The sequence below is a fragment of the Oreochromis niloticus genome, linkage group LG13 (assembly GCF_001858045.2).
Source record: "Oreochromis niloticus isolate F11D_XX linkage group LG13, O_niloticus_UMD_NMBU, whole genome shotgun sequence".
In the NCBI taxonomy this organism is placed as follows: Eukaryota; Metazoa; Chordata; class Actinopteri; order Cichliformes; family Cichlidae; genus Oreochromis; species Oreochromis niloticus.
The window spans coordinates 2742114-2750578 of NC_031978.2; positions in this window are offsets into that span (position 1 = coordinate 2742114).

The following is an 8465-nucleotide window of genomic DNA, read 5'->3' on the forward strand; positions in this document are numbered from 1 at the left end:
CTGTGTGGATCCAAGTGAGGGATCACATTTTAGTCATTCAGTGATTCAAAGAATATGAACTTTAATATTCATTCAGATGTTTCTGACTCTAATAGTCTTTTGTCATTTCTTATGTTTTTTCTAATTTACATTTAAAACATTTTCAGCTCTTTTCCAACTTCTTCTCTGTGGTTGTCAGCTTTTAACAGTTCAGCTTTTTTGTTTTCAGGTACAAATTTCTGTATTTTTCATCTCATTCAACATTTTTAACTTAAAATTCAGCAATTAATTCATTTCAGTGCATACATTCAGATTCAAGCATTCACACTGCAGTTTCTTCAGAAAATGCATTTTCTAGTTATATTTTATTATATATTCCGTACGTTTTTGTACTGTATCTCCTTCAAACCGTTCAACTTAGAAAAACCATTCAAACACCGTTAGATTCCACTTCTTTGGACATGACTGCTTCTATTTTTCTCATTTTAACATTTATATTTTTAATTTTATTCAACTTTTTTCAACAAAAATTTCCCATGTATTTCAATGGGGAGACCCTTCAAATCCTCATTCAACTTACTCCTCTTTAAACTGTATCTACTTCCACATACATTGACATAGAGCCACCATTCAAACTTTAAAACGAAGACAAGACATTCAACTATTCAACTTGTATTTATCTTTTCAATATCTATTATACTTTTTCTTCAGTTCCAGTTTAAGTTTCATGATGATTTTTCAGCCGTTTCAGAGTTTATAATGGGTGTGTATGGGACGGAATGTTGGGGCTAGAGTGAGACAGCTCAACTGCTAGAGTGAGAGGAGCGAAAAAATTAATCTTAAAATATTTTTTAAAACTGCTGCTGTGTCCGCAGCCTTTGGTCTACAGGTCTGATTTTACCCTCAAAACGTAGCCATCGCTGTCCTCTTTCATCCAATGTGTTTACTATTGTACTAGGTGTTATGGTTCTTTCATAAATGTCACCAAAGCACAGCCTCCTCCCTCCAACTCCTCCATAGACTCTAATGTTAAAATGGCTCAGAAGGTTCGTTTGAAAATCAGAAGAGCATGGTGTTTTTACACTGTCACCACGTCCATATAATAAACTCCACAGGCATGAAAACTGAGAATTAGGTAGACTGGACATTGCTGCCGCTCACGGTGAAAGAATTTCGTCAATAGGACCTGTACTTTTCATTTGGGAAGGATTTGTTTGGGCCTGACTTTTCTGTTCATTTTAAGCAGCAAAAGTGAGGTGCATGTCTGTGTGCGTGTGTACTGAGCCATTGGGTGCAGTTACTATAGCAACCAGGCTCACACCTGCCTGCCTAACGAGCTCTGTCTCTCACTGTGCCAAGATTCATCTTAAACACTTCTCTTGCAACTGCTGCTGTGTCCACAGTGTTTGCTCTACAGCCATCATTTTACCCTCAAAACGAAGCCATCGTTGTTCTCTTTCCAACAGCATGTCTTTCAAAGCTCAGAGATGTAAACCCTTAAAATTGTGTGGATCCAAGTGGAGGGATTACACTTTAGTCATTCAGTGATTCAAAGAATATAAACTTTTAATATTCATTCAGATGTTTTCTGACTCTAAATTTTCTGTTCTCATTTCTTAGGTTTTTCTAATTTACATTTAAAACATTTTCAGCTATTTTCCAACTTCTTCTCTGTGGTTGTCAGCTTTTAGCAGTTCAGCACTTTGGTTTTCAGGTGCAAATTTCTGTATTTTTCATCTCATTCAACATTTTTAACTTAAAATTCAGCAATTAATTCTTTTCAGTGCATACATTCAGATTCAAGCATTCACACTGCAGTTTCTTCAGAAAATGCACTTTCTAGTTCTATTTTATTATTAGTGTGAATGCTTGTAAAAGCATTCACAGTATTGTTCTTCTAATCTTTATTATTATTAGTGTGAATGCTTGTAAAAGCATTCACAGTATTGTTCTTCTAATCTTTATTATTATATTTTATTCTTCCGTACGTTTTTTGAAGTCCTACTCCTTCAAAACCATTCAACTTAGCAAAACCATTCAAACACCATTAGATTCCTCTTCTTTAGGACATGACTGCTTCTATTTTTCTCATTTTTAACATTTATATTTTTAATTTTATTCAACTTTTTTCAACAAAAATTTCCCATGTATTTCAACGGGGAGACCCTTCAAATCCTCATTCAACTTACTCATTTTCAAACTGTATCTACTTCAACATACGTTGACATAGAGCCACCATTCAAACTTTAAAACGAAGACAAGACATTCAACTATTCAACTTGTATTTATCTTTTCAATATCTATTATACTTTTTCTTCAGTTCCAGTTTAAGTTTCATGATGTTTTTTCAGCCGTTTCAGAGTTTATAATGGGTGTGTATGGGACGGAATGTTGCCGCTAGAGTGAGACAGCTCAACTGCTAGAGTGAGAGGAGCAAAAAAATTAATCTTAAAATATTTTTTAAAACTGCTGCTGTGTCCACGGTGTTTGGTCTACAGGTATGATTTTACCCTCAAAACGTAGCCATCGCTGTCCTCTTTCATCCAATGTGTTTACTATTGTACTAGGTGTTATGGTTCTTTCATAAATGTCACCAATGCACAGCCTCCTCCCTCCAACTCCTCCATAGACTCTAATGTTAAAATGGCTCAGAAGGTTCGTTTGAAAATCAGAAGAGCATGGTGTTTTTACACTGTCACCACGTCCATATAATAAACTCCACAGGCATGAAAACTGAGAATTAGGTAGACTGGACTTTGCTGCCGCTCACGGTGAAAGAATTTCGTCAATAGGACCTGTACTTTTCATTTGGGAGCGATTTGTTTCGGCCTGACTTTTCTGTTCATTTTAAGCAGCAAAAGTGAGGTGCATGTCTGTGCGTGTGTATGGAGCCACTGGGTGCAGTCACTATAGCAACCAGGCTCACACCTGCCTGCCTAACGAGCTCTCTCTCTCTCACTGTGCCAAGATTCATCTTAAACACTTCTCTTTCAACTGCTGCTGTGTCCAGTGTTTGCTCTACAGCCATCATTTTACCCTCAAAACGAAGCCATCGTTGTTCTCTTTCCAACAGCATGTCTTTCAAAGCTCAGAGATGTAAACCTTTAAAAGTGTGTGGATCCAAGTGGAGGGATCACATTTTAGTCATTCAGTGATTCAAAGAATATGAACTTTTAATATTCATTCAGATGTTTTCTGACTCTAAATTTTCTGTTCTCATTTCTTAGGTTTTCCAAATTTTAACTTAAAAACTTTTCAGCTATTTTCCAACTTCTTTTGTGTGAACATCAGCTTTCCAAAGTTCTGCACTTTTGTTTTCAGGTTAAAAACTCTATTTTCCAGCTCATTCAACATTTTTATTTTTAACTTAAAATTCAGCAATTAATTCATTTCAGTGCATACATTCAGATTCAAGCATTCACACTGCAGTTTCTTCAGAAAATGCACTTTCTAGTTATATTTTATTCTTCCGTACGTTTTTTGTAGTCTATCTCCTTCAAAACCGTTCAACTTAGAAAAACCATTCAAACACCATTAGATTCCTCTTCTTTTGGACATGACTGCTTCTATTTTTCTCATTTTTAACATTTATATTTTTAATTTTATTCAACTTTTTTCAACAAAAATTTCCCATGTATTTCAATGGGGAGACCCTTCAAATTCTCCTTCAACTTACTCCTCTTTAAACTGTATCTACTTCCACATACATTGACATAGAGCCACCATTCAAACTTTAAAACGAAGACAAGGCATTCAACTATTCAACTTGTATTTATCTTTTCAATATCTATTATACTTTTTCTTCAGTTCCAGTTTAAGTTTCATGATGTTTTTCAGCCGTTTCAGAGTTTATAATGGGTGTGTATGGGACGGAATGTTGGGGCTAGAGTGAGACAGCTCAACTGCTAGAGTGAGAGGAGCAAAAAAATAAATCTTAAAATATTTTTTAAAACTGCTGCTGTGTCCACGGTGTTTGGTCTACAGGTATGATTTTACCCTCAAAACGTAGCCATCGCTGTCCTCTTTCATCCAATGTGTTTACTATTGTACTAGGTGTTATGGTTCTTTCATAAATGTCACCAATGCACAGCCTCCTCCCTCCAACTCCTCCATAGACTCTAATGTTAAAATGGCTCAGAAGGTTCGTTTGAAAACCAGAAGTACAGGCTGTCTTTACACTGTCACCACGTCCATATAATAAACTCCACAAGCATGAAAACTGAGAATTAGGTAGACTGGACATTGCTGTCGCTCACGGTGAAAGAATTTTGTCAATAGGACCTGTACTTTTCATTTGGGAGCGATTTGTTTCGACCTGACTTTTCTATTCATTTTAAGCAGCAAAAGTGAGGTGCATGTCTGTGCGCGTGTGTATGGAGCCAGTGGGTGCAGTCACTATAGCAACCAGGCTCACACCTGCCTGCCTAATGAGCTCTGTCTCTCACTCTGCCAAGATTCATCTTAAACACTTCTCTTTCAACTGCTGCTGTGTCCACAGTGTTTGCTCTACAACCATCATTTTACCCTCAAAACGTCACCATCGTTCTTCTCTTTCCAACAGAGTGTCTTTGAAAGCTCAGATATGTAAAGTTTTTAAACTGTGTGGATCCAAGTGGAGGGATCACATTTTAGTCATTCAGTGATTCAAAGAATATGAACTTTTAATATTCATTCAGATGTTTTCTGACTCTAAATAGTCTTTTGTCATTTCTTATGTTTTTCTAATTTACATTTAAAACATTTTCAGCTCTTTTCCAACTTCTTCTCTGTGGTTGTCAGCTTTTAGCAGTTCAGCTTTTTTGTTTTCAGGTACAAATTTCTGTATTTTTCATCTCATTCAACATTTTTAACTTAAAATTCAGCAATTAATTCATTTCAGTGCATACATTCAGATTCAAGCATTCACACTGCAGTTTCTTCAGAAAATGCATTTTCTAGTTATCTTATTATCTATTCCGTACGTTTTTTGTAGTCCTACTACTTCAAAACCGTTCAACTTAGAAAAACCATTCAAACACCATTAGATTCCTCTTCTTTAGGACATGACTGCTTCTATTTTTCTAATTTTTAGCATTTATATTTTTAATTTTATTTAACTTTTTTCAACAAAAATTTCCCATGTATTTCAATGGGGAGACCCTTCAAATCCTCATTCAAATTACTCATTTTTAAACTCCTACTACTTCGACATACATTGACATAGAGCCACCATTCAAACTTTAAATCGAAGACAAGACATTCAACTATTCAACTTGTATTTATCTTTTCAATATCTATTATACTTTTTCTTCAGTTCCAGTTTAAGTTTCATGATGTTTTTTCAGCTATTTCAGAGTTTATAATGGGTGTGTATGGGACGGAATGTTGGGGCTAGAGTGAGACAGCTCAACTGCCAGAGTGAGAGGAGTGAAAAAATTAATCTTAAAATATTTTTTAAAACTGCTGCTGTGTCCGCAGCGTTTGGACACCCCTGGTCTGATTTTACCCTCAAAACGTAGCCATCGCTGTCCTCTTTCATCCAATGTGTTTACTATTGTACTAGGTGTTATGGTTCTTTCATAAATGTCACCAAAGCACAGCCTCCTCCCTCCAACTCCTCCATAGACTTTAATCTTAAAATGGCTCAGAAGGTTTGTTTGAAAATCAGAAGAGCATGGTGTTTTTACACTGTCACCACGTCCATATAATAAACTGGACAGGCATGAAAACTGAGAATTGGGTAGACTGGACATTGCTGTCGCTCACGGCCAAAGAATTTCGTCAATAGGACCTGTACTTTTCATTTGGGAGCGATTTGTTTCGACCTGACTTTTCTGTTCATTTTAAGCAGCAAAAGTGAGGTGCATGTCTGTGCGCGTGTGTATGGAGCCAGTGGGTGCAGTCACTATAGCAACCAGGCTCACACCTGCCTGCCTAACGAGGTCTGTCTCTCACTGTGCCAAGATTCATCTTAAACATTTCTCTTTCAACTGCTGCTGTGTCCACAGTGTTTGCTCTACAGACATCATTTTACCCTCAAAACGTTGCCGTCGTTGTTCTCTTTCCAACACTGTGTCTTTCAAAGCTCAGAGATGCAAAGTTTTTAAACTGTGTGGATCCAAGTGGAAGGATCAGATTTTAATCATTCAGTGATTCAAAGAATATGAACTCTATCTCCTTCAAAACCGTTCAACTTAGAAAAACCATTCAAACATCATTAGATTCCTCCCCTAACCCATCTTAAACACTTCTCTTTCAACCGCTGCTGTGTCCACAGTGTTTGCTCTACAGTCCAGCACATGCTGCGTCCGATGTGAAAGGACCTTTATGCTGTGCTCTGTGACTCACAGCAATGGTCCCGGGTAAGCCCTGACTTTGTGTTAAACTAATCCTAAAGTAATAATGGTATTTCTAACCACTGATATACCACAACTTTATCCTTTCAACAGCTGCTGAAAGTAAGGGGACCTAGCTGCTATCGGATATTTATATAGAGATCCTCCAGCTTCAAACTGTATTACCCTTCAAGGACCTCCAGTTCAAAAAAGCGCCCCACCGACAGCCAAGCCCATCTGTTCTCTGATTGGATTGTTACATTTGTGATTGACATGACATTGACCAATCAGATGAAAGGAAGAAAAATAGGGTCAAAATTCGTACTTGTAACTTGCAGGTGTTTTTTTTGGCTAAGTCCACACACAAATCTTTTTTACACATACACAAATTCTTTTTACACACACAAATCTTTTTTACACACACACAAATTCTTTTTACACATACAAATCCTGATTTACAAGTACAAAACTGATTTACAAGTACAAAATATTTATGACCACATTTTGAGCCCATACAGCACTTCTTCTTTGACAGTGAAGCACAGGAATTTTACCAAGATTGATCTGGGTTGGGAGCCGTACAGAGGGAGTGACGATAACACTCTGTGTGCTCTCTGAATTTGTAACAATGTTGATGGTGTGATGGTGAGATTCTCCCGGAATAGCTTCTCCACAAAGTGGGCCATAGATGGTGCTCCCGATTCTGCTCCCTCCGGCACCCCGTATAGTCTGAGTGACTCCCTCCTCGAGTAGGCCTCCAATGATGTTAGTTTTGTTTGAAGCTTTTCCTGCATTGTTAATATCTCGGACAGAATCTCGTCTGTGTTCTGGAGCTTATCTTCGTGTTCAGCAACCCTGGTTTCCACATCGTTGAGCCACGCGTTGGCTTTGTCCAGCTCACCCCTTATTTCCAGCAGTTGCAATTTCGTGTCTTTTCGGAATTCATTCACCTCTTTGCCAACGCCTCTCAGTTCTTTCAGTATCAGCGTCAAACTTGCTGGGTCATCCTCATCTTCTGTCCCAGAACCATCGCGGCTAGGAGTGGGAGAGTGGCCTTGGCTAGCCCCATAGGGGCTAATGTTAGCCCCTTCTGTTAGCTGCACGTTGTCATCTTCAACGCTTTCGAACGTTAACTTCTTAACTCTTTTGTTCTTTCTGGACGTCATTTATGCCCCTTTTTCCTCTTTATGTGCACTTAGATAATTTATTAATTCATTTGGGGCAGTTTTAATAAATTTCAGTCGAGAGCTCTCTTACTAAGTTGCCATGCCCACTTGCGCCGGAACCGGAAGCCCAGTCTTCTCATTTTTATTAAAAACTTCCTCAGAAAATTGACAGTTTTAACTAACAGACTCCAATTAGTTGATGTGAATGGAGAGTCCTCTTCACACACTGAGGTCAACTATGGAGTTCCACAGGGTTCAGTGCTAGGACCAATTCTGTTTACATTATACATGCTTTCCTTAGGCAATATCATCAGAAGGATACATTTTCACTGCTATGTTGATGACACCCAACTCTATCTATCCATGAAGTGTTAAGGTTCATTTTGAGGAGAGAGAGGTGGAGGAGATTGGAATAACACACTGACCCTGCCAGGTGGAGTCAAACGATGATTTTAATGAAACACACGCGTGGGAGAATGAGCTCACCCTGTACGCAGACAGCATCAAAATCTCATCTCAACAACGACACAGCATTAGTTTTATCCCGTCGAGGTATATTTTTACTGACGCCCTCTCTATGTCAGTCACATGCATCAGTTTCAAAACCACAAATGTTCTATTTGACAACTTGTGACACAATTAAAAGAACATCGCCTCGTCCATATCCCAGGTGTCTTCCTGTTGTCACCGGACGCTCGCTTATCTCTCTGGAACATCAGGCCCACGTTCTGCAATAAACGGTACTTTTGCAGGCACACTTTGCAGTTGCAAGCAAAACATGATTAAACTCTTACCTATAAATGAACCCACTAACTGTATGTGTGTCTCGTCCTTAAATGCTCTCTCATCTCACCCGTTGCACTTCTGACCTTTCACCAGAACAGAGGCTCATCCTTACATGTAATAACCTAACTGGAACTATATATGTAATATGTTGAATAAATGTTTTAATCAAGAACCTCTACTAAAAGCTTAATCAAAAGATATAAATGAATAAAGATAATAA